Genomic DNA, 13,117 nt, shown 5'->3' with positions numbered 1-13,117 from the left:
TGTAACATCAGGAAGGGACGGAAGATTAGCAGAAGATCAGTTAATCGAGTTGTGAGGGAACTTAAGAAACAGACACAACAGTTGTGGGGTACTTTCCGTAAGCACAGCAGGGAAGGACTACAACACAAAGCGCTAAGAAGGAAGGCACTGATTTCCACCTGTGAGGAGAACTCTGGAGGTGCCATTGGACCGGCCGGACTTGCGCAGCCTGGTGGACCGGATTCCGGACTGAGGACCGAGAGATCTCCAGTAAAGAGGTAAAGAGACTGCAACCTGGTGTCCTCGTTATTTACCGCGACCTGCACCCCACAACTGCACCGCTACACCACCGTTAACAGCACCTATTTGCAACGGACGTCCCCCACTGACAGACAGGGCCACGGACCGGGTCTAGCCACCGTGACAACCCCAGGACTGAGATCCCAGAGGCCCGGCTCCGGGTACCCCTCGGCCCTGCGGCGGTGTGGGGGCGCTCCGCACATATAATTGGTTATTGAGATTTAAATATGTGGAAATGTATTGTACCATAGCTTGGCTGTGTAGTATCCGTGTGGGTATTTACCCTATATTTATGTGGACCCTTTACCTTTACCCACTTTGTTGGGCTTTTTTAAGTGTTTTTAATGTGTTCTTTGTGTGATGTGTTCAAATAAATATTGATATATTTTGTACCTTTAAGATTGTTGTGGTGATCCCAATTCTTTGATGTACACACTTTCTCTGTTTGGTTGCATTTCAATTATGTGTGCATAAGGTGATCCCCTTTGTGTATTCTAAGTGGATGGTGCCTGCTCAAACGTTGTTTAGGATATGAGTTTCACTTTTTGTATTGAAGAGCTGAAATAAATTAACTTTTTGATGATATTCTAATTTTGTGAGAAGCACCTGTATTTCCTGCAATGAAATGCAATTTAATTATTTCAAAATCATACAATGTGATTTTCTAGATTTTTTTTTTTATTCTGTCAAAATTGGCAATGTATAAAATACTTATTTTCTCCACTGTAAGTGACTTCCACACCTTACAAGGATTCTTCTGCTGCACATGTGCAGTTCTTTTACTATTTCATGAGTTATATATTTTCTGACAATCCTTGTAATGTTGAACTAAGAATGAAAACATAAGCAAGCAAGACTATTAAAATACAAAAGCAGGGGCTGAGGAGCAAAAAATATTATGGCCCTATCTATTTAGTGGCCCTCACCTTGGGATCCCTATGGAAAACTGAAATGCTGACGTGGCATTTGTCACTTCCCCTAATCTAAAGGGACCTGTCATCGTGACACGTTTGCTTTCACACCTCTCTTTCTTATCAGCTGCCACTTTAAAGAAGTGTTTGCTCTGCAGCATATGTCAATTTTGGAGATATACAAAGGCAAATCAAAAATAAATGAGTGACAATTTTTTTTATTATTTCATAGGCTAACGCTAAATTATAATTAAATGAGCCTTACTTACTGGCTGCATTGGTGATTTCACGACTACAGCACATAACCGCTGTAGCCAATCAATGGGCATACAGTGGCACGTAAAAGTTTGGGCACCCCTGGTCAGAATTACTGTTATTGTGAACAGTTAAGCAAGTTGTAGAATAAATTATCTGTAAAAGGCCTAAAGTTAAAGGTAACACATTTTTGTTTGTATTTTAGGGGGGGAGGGGAAATAAACATATATATATAGTCATATTTTACATTTTAAAAATTACAAAAAAGAGAGTGGAGGTTGGTGTATAAAGCTTTTATTTTAATTATGGTCTTGAACTGATTAAGCAGAGGGTTGTCCAGTAGCGAACAACCCCTGTAATACGTGTCCTTATATAAGGACAATATATTACAGCTACAGTTCTGTACTCCTGGTAGTCAAAATGGCACACAAAATTTGTGCCACTTCACTATTAGGAGTGGTGAAATAATACACTATGGGGGTGATTCATTTTAACCCCTTCACCACTCAAGCCTATTTTCACCTTCATGACCAGGCCAAATTTTACAATTCGACACCACTGTCATTATATGAGATAATAACTCTGTAATTCTTCAATGGATCCCAGCGATATTGAGATTGTTTTCTCGTGAGATATTGTACTTCATGATAGTCGTAACATTTCTTCAATGTGATTTGTGTTTATTTGTGAAAAAAAAAAGCTCGGAAAATTAGCGAAAATTTTGCAATTTTCAAACTGTTCATTTTTATGCTCTTAAATCAGAGAGATATGTCACACAAAACAGTTCATTAATAGCATTTACCACACATCTACTTTACATCAACACAAGTTTTGAAACATAATTTTTTTATTAGGATGCTATAAGGGTTAAACGTTGACTGTCACAGAGCTGTGCAATGGCTTCAGATGTCACACGGCTAGCCAATCACAAGTCACAATCAAGATGGCTACAGCATTACAGTGACACGCAGGCAATCCCCTCGTCCTTAGTGTCTGTGTAATAGGTGCCAAACATGCAGGGCGAGGATTGGAGTTTGAAATCAAGCATTGGCTAATGCTCGCTGAGTGCTGAGCACATCCGAGCACTCAGATAGTCTAGTGATATCCAAGTATCGCCGAGCACATCCGCTCATCCCTAAATGTGACATAAAAGCAGCAATTCTGACTTTATGGTATTCACTAGGTGAGATAAGTAGCATGCTCATTTTATAGTTTGGGTTGTTATGGACATGATGATACGAAACTGATGATATAAATAAACTATGTTATCACTTTCTTACAGTAAAATTCAAAATAATGTTTTTTGTGAGTCACCGTATTGTAAAAGTTATAACTATTTTTCGCCTTCTTTTTTTGGTTGACAAACTGAAGATTTTATTGATTTTATTTTGGGGTTCATGGATAGCTTTATATTTCATTTTTTTCTTTTGCAGTGAAATTATCATAAAATAGCAATTCAGAATTTGTTTTTTTACGGTGTTTATTGACCGGGATTAAAAGATTGTTTATTTCATCGTTTGAGTTGTTACTCTTATATGCACGGTGCTACTCAATATATATCATTTATCTATACTTTATTACCTAAACAAGGACATTTTTTTTTTTTTGAAGGATAATTTTTTTCTAAACATTTTTCTTAAGTTTGCAGGTGTCATACATAAAACCTAGCGTAAAGGTACCTTCACATTAAGCGACTTTGCAACGATAACGATAGCGATCTGTGACGTTGCAGCGTCCTGGATAGCGATATCGTTGTGTTTCACACGCAGCAGCGATCTGGATCCTGCTGTGATATCACTGGTCGTTGCTGAAAGTTCAGAACTTTATTTGGTCGTCAGATCGGCGTGTATCGTCATGTTTGACACCAAAAGCAACGATGCCAGCGATGTTTTACAGTGGTAACCAGGGTAAATATCGGGTTACTAAGCGCAGGGCCGCGCTTAGTAACCCGATATTTACCCTGGTTACCATTGTAAAAGTAAAAAAAACAAACAGTACATACTCACCTTCTGCTGTCTGTCACACGTCCCCGCCGTCTGCTTCCCGCACTGACTGTGAGTGCCGGCCGTAAAGTAAAAGCAGAGCACAGCGGTGACGTCACCGCTGTGCTGTGCCTTACGGCCAGCAATCACAGTCAGTGCAGGAAGCAGACGGCGGGGGACGTGTGACAGACAGCAGAAGGTGAGTATGTAGTGTTTGTTTTTTTACATTTACGATGGTAACCAGGGTAAACATCGGGTTACTAAGCGCGGCCCTGCGCTTAGTAACCCGATGTTTACCCTGGTTACCCGGGGACCTCGGCATCGTTGGTCGCTGGAGAGCTGTCTGTGTGACAGCTCTCCAGCGACCACACAGCGACGCTGCAGCGATCGGCATCGTTGTCGATATCGCTGCAGCGTCGCTTAGTGTGAAGGTACCTTAACACTGTGACAGGAGGAGATCACACATCATCTCTCCCCTGTCCCTGCAGCCTGACAGTTCCCCCTCTTCTTCATTACAATGGCTGAAGTGAGGGGGTGGGGGCATTTTAACAGGTTGTAACTCAGTATGAATCACAGGTATAGCTCACAGGTCCATCTCAGCTTTAGGCTGGCATCAGACAAGCATATGGCATCCGATGCGAGATGCCTCACACACAGAGGATCGGAGCACAGCTGTGGAGGAGGCAGAGCAATTAATTTCTCCATCTCCTCCATTGCTGGGGTCAGGGTATAACGCACATCACTCGGATGGTATCCCAGTGATGTGCATTGTCTCACTTGCACCCATAGGCTTATATGTGTGTGAGTGAGCCGAGACTTGGCCGAGTGTCGGTGACAATCGTAGCATGCTGCGATTTCACTCGCACCCCGGAAACGGCCGAGAAAAAATTTGGTGATGTGAGCTGCCCCATAGATGAATACTGGTCCGAGTGCTATGCAATTTTTTATCGCATAGCACTCGTCCATATTCAATGGTAGTGTGGCTTCGGCCTAATGAGACTAAAATCATTGCTGCAGTCGTGACTCAGATTAAAGTGAAAATCTTAAGTGCAAGCTGCCACTCACCTGCAGCTTTAACTTTTTTTTCTCGAAACATTTTTATTGAGCAAAGTTTTACAGCTTACAAAACAGTTGATAAAGATAATCATGTTATAAAATCACAAGATTTTTAGTACAGTTTGCATCAATCATTGTTCATGACAAGAATGCAATACCCAATCTACCCTCCACCTCCCCTCCCTCCCAGACTTCCCTCTCACCTATCTGAACTCACATTTTAATATTATATCGAGTACAATATCCAGACAATTTAAACACGAGGTGCATACAGTAAGGTCTTTCATATCTGAAATAGTAGGTCACTTTTAAAGGAGAAGTAAGTTAAATATGATGTCTCTTGACAATACCTCTGACACTACCGCTGGGCAATTAATCCATACCTATCACTGTTTGCCAAATTTTGCAATGGCCCCCCTTTTGATGTATATCTTTATTCCATCAGAATGGAACAACTCACAACCTGTTCCACTGATGGAACAATTCTTGCCAACCAGTGTTTAACTATGGTCTTTCTGGATTAATACAGTATTTTGGCTATAGCTAGTTGTAGTGGGGATGAATTTCCAGTGTCTCCTACATAGCCTACCATATACACTTTGGGGCTAAGAGATATTTGAATTTTAAAGACCTCAAAAATCAATCTACATACCTCCTCTCACAACCCAACCAAGTGCGAGCAGGGCCAGGAAATATGTGTCTGCTCCATTTCCCTACAACATGGGCATCAATCATCTGTCCTGAGGCCCATCCTGTATAGTACTTTTGGAGTTCTAAATACTCTGTATATGAGAAATTATTATGCTTGTGTAACAACTCACACGGGAAAATAAGTAAAACACTAATAAACCTGCAACTGACACAGTGGTTCCTGTACAGACTAGAGATTCTGACCCCGCAGTCTCTAGTGGTTCCTACGTAGGCTGGAATAGCCTAACAACAGACTAAACGATGAGAGCTCAGACATACAGTATGCTGCCTGCAAGGCCATCGAGTGCTTCATGTTCATCCTAAGGAACCGGAGGGCAGAACAGAGTGCAATTTACCTACAGAAGGGAAGCAATGCTGAGACAGAAAGAGATTACAGAGTGAGTTAAAACAAACCACAAAATACAAAATAATGCAATTTGAATAAGGGAAAAGTCTCTCAGGAATTATACTTGTGCCCTTCCTACAAGGTTGGTACACCCATTCCTGGGAGCTCCTATGCTAGCTCTTCCTGCAACAATGGCCCTAGCGGGGGGTTCCCGGGTTTGCCTGCTAGGCCACAAATTCTTCTGACAAAGTCCATCAAGGAATGTTGACCTTCCTGTGTACCAACTGGTCCCAAGCCCACCTATGTCCTAACCCAGACCAACCTCTGTACCGTATGTTATTGCTGGAAATGATGGCCCGGCTCACTTATATGGTCCTTCTGTAACCGCAGGTGTCCTCGTCTGGTCGACGCCTCCTTGCGAATCTTCGGTGCTTGACCAATGGCGGGTGTCTCCTAGGCCTGAGGAAGAGAGGGCTGTTTCTCAGCTCTCAACAGGCATCGTCTGGGCTCTGGGTCTTGACTGGCATACGTCGGGTCTTTGGGTCTTGACTGGTGTAGTTGTGTCTTTGGATTTCACTGGATGCCGTCCGGGCCTTGTCTGATGGCGGACAGCACCCTGCTGGCGCACACTCTCCACTGAGGCCTGACACACTGGCTTCAGCGTCGTCTCTGGCCCGCATCCACACTACTCCTCTCCTTGGCCCCAAATCCTGCATGGTTTGGTGGGCAGGACTTTTGTATCCAGGAACTCCATTATCCAAAGCACCTGACCGAGTCCCGCACATGAACTTGCTACCCCTGCAACTCTTCTGGTGATGGTTGGTTCTGCCTGGTTTCATCCAGCCAGCAGATGGCAGTCTTTCTCCGCTAATTCCACTTCACGCAGGGGCTTTTCAGGGGTACCATCGCTTCCTCTTACATTCCTCCCCCCTTTTTAGATTGCCAGTCCTCGGGTGAGTGGAGTCCTTGAGGGTTTTCCCAAGGGTTATCCGATTTTAGTCAATAGTTGGGTGCACTCTCAGATTTTCTGATCCTGACTTTGGTGATCCAAGTGGCACATAATCCAGCCTTCCTCATGACCTTGTCTCAGTGGGCTCTTCTGCTTATGAGGAACAGGGCCACAGCATATTCTAGTCTAACACTTGGGGTGGTGCTCCCTCGTTGCCCTGGGGTCTGACCTCATATACTAGATTATCCTGGTGAATCTTCCTCACTGTCTTGTATAGTACTGCTTCTCAGTGGTGATTCAGCTTATTCTTGGGTCGCGTGGCTCTCACTAGCACATAATCTCCTAGCTGGAGATGTTCGCCTGACATCAGGGCCTACCTGAGTACTCCACCTCCCGAAACTTCTGTCCCCAACAACCTTACTATCTGGAGTCGGTGTCAGTGTTCTTGGATACAGGCACTCGGACTGCTGCCCAGGCAGGGGTCTTCTGAGTCAAGCTCCAGTTCAGTAATCTCCCATCTGTTCCATTCAAACAGCAGCATATATTGGGTGTAACCGGTAGTTGCGTGGACTCGAATTTCATAGACCCATACCAACTCAAAAACAAATTTGGGTACCTTCTTCTTGTCCTCTTCAAAGGTCTGCAACATTTGTAACAAGGTCCAATAGAAGCTTTCGCAGGCCCCATTCCCCTGTGGGTGATATGGTGTAGTTTGAGACTTATCAATCCCATAGAGACAATGGAGCTCATCCATTTCTCATACCTGGAAGCAGGCCCATTGTTCGGAATGAATCATCTTTGGGCACTCATATATGCAAATTAAGTCCCAACAGATGGCCCTGGCTGCAGCTTCTGCTGTCTGGTCCCAAGTTGGTGACACCACTGCGAACTTGGTGAATAAGTCGGTCATCATTAAGCAGTATTCATAGCCATTGTGAGATGTCCCACTCATTAAGTAGTCGATCATCAACAATTCCAAGGGCACGAAAAATCAGAGGGCTTGTATAGGGGCACTCCGTTCTGGGAGTTTGTTCAGCTAGTACTAGCAACATATTTAATATTTAACTGGCCTCTTCGACTACCTGTAGCAGTTTGGACCAATACACCATCCATTGCAACCACCGAAAGGTCTTCTCCATACCAAAGTGAGTGCCTCTCCCAAGCCTCTTTAGCTAACTGCACCAGCAATGCCTCTAGAGCCACCAGTTTCCTGGTGATGTCACACTCTCTTGGAAGCTGGATTCTTTGACACAGCAAGCCATTCTTCATAAGCCTTTCCCACTGGCCCAAGATCTGCAGGGTGCTCGTGGGTAAAATTGTCCAAGCCTACTGGTTGGGCCTTTGTCTTAGTGCTACCCACTTCCTCAGCTTCGCTAGCTTGGGATCAGACAGCTGCAGGTGAATGCGCTCATAGAATCTGGGTGGGTCTGGACTCTTCTCTAGATTCTTGGGCAGTTATTAAAACCGTGGCAAACTGTCTGAAGTCTGGAATCTCGTCACCTTCAAGTTCTCAATCCTGATCTCTCTTTGGGACTGCTTGAATGACTCAGGATAGAGCATATGTGTTCTAAGATTTAGACTGGTAGGAGATCTTGTACTGATGTATTTTTTACCCCAACAAGTACTCTGCAAATTTTTTGGTCATAGACCACACCAGCGGCAGCAACTCTAGCTTAAATGAATTATAGTTGTCCAGATTCTTTTCAGTCTCTCTCAGCGACCAGCTGATATAAGCAATCACCCTTTCTCTTCCTTCCTTCACCTGGGCCAGCACCATTCCTAGCCCATACAGGCTTCTGTCTGTGTCGAGCAAGAAGGGCTGAGAGAAGTCAGAGTAAGCCAACATAGGAGTATCCATCAATGCCATCTTCAATGCCTGAAAAGCTTGCTCTTACCTAAGACACCACTAGATTGGCTTCTGCTTGGCTCCCCCTGCCATTTCTCATTAAGCAGTTCTGCAATGTTGACAAAGTCATTTATGAATCTGTGGTAGTATCCAGCCAGTCCCAAGAACGCTCTCAGCTCTCTCAGGTTGGTAGGATTTAGCCACTTCTGCATTGCAAACATCTTCTCCGTTGTGGAGTAAACTCCCACTCTGGAGACAGTGTGTCCCAGATATTCAATTTCCCGCTTAAACAAGTGACACTTCTAGGGTTTGGCTTTTAACTCATGTCTTTGAAGCCAATATAACACTTGTTCTAGCTAGGTAAGGTGATCTTGAATGTGGAGGAGTAAATGATCATGACATCAAGATATATCAGGGTTTCTTCAAAGTTTAGATCCCCAAGCATCTCTCCATCAGATGTTGGAATGTTCCTGGTGCATTTGTCAGTCCAAAAGGCATCCGGTTAAATTCAAATAGGCCCATAGGGATAACAAAGGCTGTCTTTGGGCGATCTTCAAAGGCCACTGGGACTTGCCAGTAACAACTGACTAGGTCGAAGAAGGAGAAGTACTTGGCCTTTCCAGAGTGGACAGTCATTTTTCAATCCTGTGTAGGGAGTAGGAATCCCGCAAAGTTCAAGCATTCAGCCATCGGTAACCCAAGCAGAACCTCAGCATTCCATCTTTTTTTTAACTAATACAATAGGTGCCGCCCATAGATTCTGGCTTTCGCTGATCACCCCATTGCACAGCATAAGCTAAAGCAGTTCTTTCACCTCCTGGTACATCTGAGGCGAGATTTGCCTATACCTCTCTCGTATGGAAGCAGCGGCTCTCATGTGGATCTTCTGCTATGTAGCCTGGGTATATTCTAAGTCATCTTCGTATCGTGCAAACACTCCTCGATATCGCTGCAGTAACTGTTCAATTTGCCCAACTTGTTTAAAGGAGAATTCTGTGAGACTCGTCTACAATTGCTACAAGAGATGGTGACCGGCTAGTGGCTCACTGCTGTCCTTTTGACCATCGAGTGATACCGCCAAGGTCCACGGGTTTATTCCTACAGGCATTAATTATATAGCATCGGCTCTGGTGAGATTTTCTGGCATTACGCAAATTTGGGCTACTTCTTGACCGGGTGTCTACTGCAAGCTTGGTCCACTCAAGTTTATACAACGCATGGGTACACATCCTTGTCATACAGCGGCCAAGGTGAGGGCAACTGATAGTCTGGAGATCGCTTCTTCCCCTTTTATTGCTTTAATTTGGACATCCACCTCACTATGAGCCAGCATCGGGATAATGAGTATAGACTTCCCTGCCGGCCAGCCGGCAGCATCACCGTGGGTTCCTGGGGTATCAGCACATAGAACAGAACATATTGGATAGAATACATATGATAGAAACCAGCCCCCAAAAAAACTGTGTTAGAAAGATTTTCAGGTGTGCCAGAACAGTCTTTAGCTGGTCATACAGTAGAGGCTTTAGCTTAAACTCCATCCTTGCACCACTGATGTCATTGGCCAACAATATTTTTCTGACCCAATGTACCTCAAGTCTCCATGGTTACAGACTACTAATAAACTCTGTGCGTAGTCTGATCTTTCAGCCATGTCTAAGTAAGTCTGCGGTATTGACACAGTAAACCACAATTATAACACACTGTATGGATATACCCCAAAGGCACATTTAAAAATTCATGTAAAAATGTATGTGCATTTTGGAGGACTTAATGAAAAAAACACAGGAAAATGGAGGAATTAAATTGAAAATACAAGAAGGCGGCGCTCCATAGTGTTGAGGTTTTGGGTATGAAGTAAAGGGAACTGGTCACCCTAGCGAGATGTGCTTATAACCTGGTCAATTCTGTAAAACTTCTAAATAGTGGACCTGCTGCTCCTTATTGTGTCTATTATGCATGATAGAATCTGCAGTAAGTGAAGCAGAGTAGAAAAAAAAGGAAGGCACAACCCGGCACTGCTGGAAAAAATGTGTCTCATAGCTAGAAGTGTGGTCACTTTATTGAGGCTATGTGTTTCCATATTGTACAGGTGTCTTCATCAGAACTGCGTAGGCGCAATAAAGTGACCACAAATTTAAACATGAGACATCATCTTTTCCAACTGCGCCCAGTGTTTTTTTTTTCTATACTCTAACTAGACCTCAGTGGATCTATTGAAATTCGTATTCACCAACTGATGAATTTTCCCCCAAAATTTGATTCACGTGAATGAATTTCCTGGAATCTCATTATTGGAAAGCTTGCAATTGCTGAGAAAATACATGTGAAGGTGAGGACCCCACTAACCATTAACTAAGAGATTATACTCTACAGACGAGGGAAAGGAACCTGCTGGCCATAAGAGCTTACACTCTACTGGAGAGAGAGGATCTCGCTGACCATAAGATGACCATAGGAACTTACACTCTACAGGAGAGAGGACCCCACTGTTCATAAGAGCTTACACTCTACAGAAAAGAGAAGACCCCGCTGACCATAAGAGCATACACTCTGGATGCTTACCCAGTGACTCTGGAAATCGAAAATTACTCTGTCATACAAACTGTGCTCCACTGGGACCCGCTGATCTGTGATGGTCCTGGTACTGATTACCCCTGTACAAGGTATGATCATCCTCATAGCTGCAGAACATTATGGGGAGGCCCTCGTGGCCACACAAAAAGACATCAGCACTAGAGATGAGCAAATTTGCTCGGGCTCCTTCTTATTCGGCAAGCTATAGCGCTTGCCGCATAAGCTGCTGAGGAAACCCGGCTTCCTGGATCGCGCCGGCCGATCAGCTGCATGTGTCACAGCTGTGTGACAGTCACGACACATGCATGGACAGCCCAACAAACAGGCTCTCCATGCATGTGTCGTGACTATGACACAGCCACAACACATGCAGCTGTGGCACCGATCAGCTGATCGGTCGGCGTGATCCATGAAGTGCTATAGCTTGCCGAACAAGAGGGAACCCCAGCAAATTCGTTCACCTCTAATCAGCATGCTCTCTGATGCTTTGGTATTGTGGGAAAAGGTGCCAGGCAAGTTTTCTGCGATCAACAAATCAAATCTTCACTTTAAACCGCAAACTTGTGGAAATTCTACTCTAACTCAATCCTTTGCGGATCGATCCTTTCATCTCTACTCATAACACGTTGAAATGACTTTGCAGTATCTTAAAAAATAAATACTCAAAATGCAATTAGGAGCAGACGCATCAAAGAAAGTTTTAAAATGGTTAAAAAAAAAATATGCATGCGTTTTTATACAGATTTTAGAACGTGGTCTGAGAAAATTCCTTATGCGAAGGCAGCCTTCTATGGGAACGTTTGTTCATAGAGTAACAAACGCAAAGGTTTTCTTGGTTACAAAAAAAAAGGTAATATAATGACAATGTACTATATTATCAAGATGATGGTAATTCTGTACCGTATTTGGTTAATGTCAATTTCAGTTTCGATCAAATAAAAATTCTCAATATTTACAATATTTTAGAACTGCAACTCATGGAAGAAGGGATAAGAATCCTCTATACATTTCGTATGGGGTCACCAGGAAATAGTGAAAAATCAAGCAAAGTCTTTGAACTTTCCTCAGCTTCATTCATCTCCCTGACAAGAGCCGCAGTGTTCCCCCTTCTCCTACGCTCTGTGTTCATTCACATATTCCCCATTTGGTTGTATCTGGATTTAAAAGCACGTTCCAGACTCCTGGAGATCAAACTATCAAGGAAAAACAACTTTTCACTCGTCTGGGTTTTGTCTGAGGTGACACCCAAAGCATTTATCACAACCGAGAAATAAAAAAAAATAAAAAAAATGAAGATCAGACTGAGTGGTGTTCCTGAAATCTACAAACCTGTAGGAGTATAAATAAATAGAAAATTGACAAGGGCTCCAGAGGGGTTAACCAGTGGACAAAGAACTCAATTGTTCGAAAGGATTAATATTGCAGAAAGCGATTGTAGCAACATCAGCGGTTTACATATATGTGGGGCCTGAGATGTCAGTAACAGGTGAGTCAATGACTAATTCTTAGCAGGTGCTCGGTCACAATTATCATTCACACAGGTGTTCAGTCAACGTTTTACCTGCTGCAAAGAGGACACAACAAATGATCTTTGGTCTGATGATTTCTCTGCAGTTTTCAGTACGGCTTCATATTACCCAACAGACTGCTGTGTACTTAGAATTCCATATAAAAACACATCTGAAAGAGAAAAATCATACAGTTTTGACTTTTCTTACAGGTGTAATACATTTATTTGATTTGCAAAAACTGCAACCACATTAAAAAAATCGCATGGATGTTTTTTAAGTGCAGTTTTTTCTGCAATCCAATGCCAAAATATCAAATTCAAGGGTAGAACGGCCAGTGTAGTATATCACATGCTACTATTGCTGACTTTATTCACCCTCCTTCAGGTAAGGTGCAAAGTCCCAGAATCTATGTACACAAATATCTTAACAAAATATGTGTATATGTAACATACAGTGTGCTTTTGTGTGTATAGCATAAAGTGTGTGCCTAGCATGGAGTGAATGTAACATACAGCGTGTGTCTGTGTAGCATAGTGCGTGTCTGTGCATCGGGACAGAGTGTGTGCGTAGCACAGGGTTTGTGCGTATGTAAGGCTACTTTCACACTAGCGTCGTACGACGCACGTCGCAATGCGACGTGGCGACGTATCGACGCATACTGTGAAAATGCCGCACAACGGGGGCAGCGGATGCAGTTTTTCAACGCATCCGCTGCCCC

General features: G+C 43.4%; 1 long non-coding RNA gene across 1 annotated transcript in view; it reads left to right on the top strand.

The window, feature by feature from the left end:
* LOC143769224 (uncharacterized) overlaps positions 1-12,558 on the top strand; it is a 49,180-nt gene extending 36,622 nt beyond the window's left edge. The window contains exon 4 of the long non-coding RNA XR_013214279.1: positions 11,855-12,558. This is a non-coding gene — a long non-coding RNA (uncharacterized LOC143769224). The remainder of the gene's footprint in view (positions 1-11,854) is intronic.
* The last annotated feature ends 559 nt before the right edge of the window (positions 12,559-13,117 follow it).

This window comes from Ranitomeya variabilis, chromosome 4 (assembly GCF_051348905.1).
Source record: "Ranitomeya variabilis isolate aRanVar5 chromosome 4, aRanVar5.hap1, whole genome shotgun sequence".
Taxonomy (NCBI): Eukaryota; Metazoa; Chordata; class Amphibia; order Anura; family Dendrobatidae; genus Ranitomeya; species Ranitomeya variabilis.
Note: the sequence above shows the minus strand (reverse complement) of the source record. Positions and strands in the feature narration are given on the sequence as shown.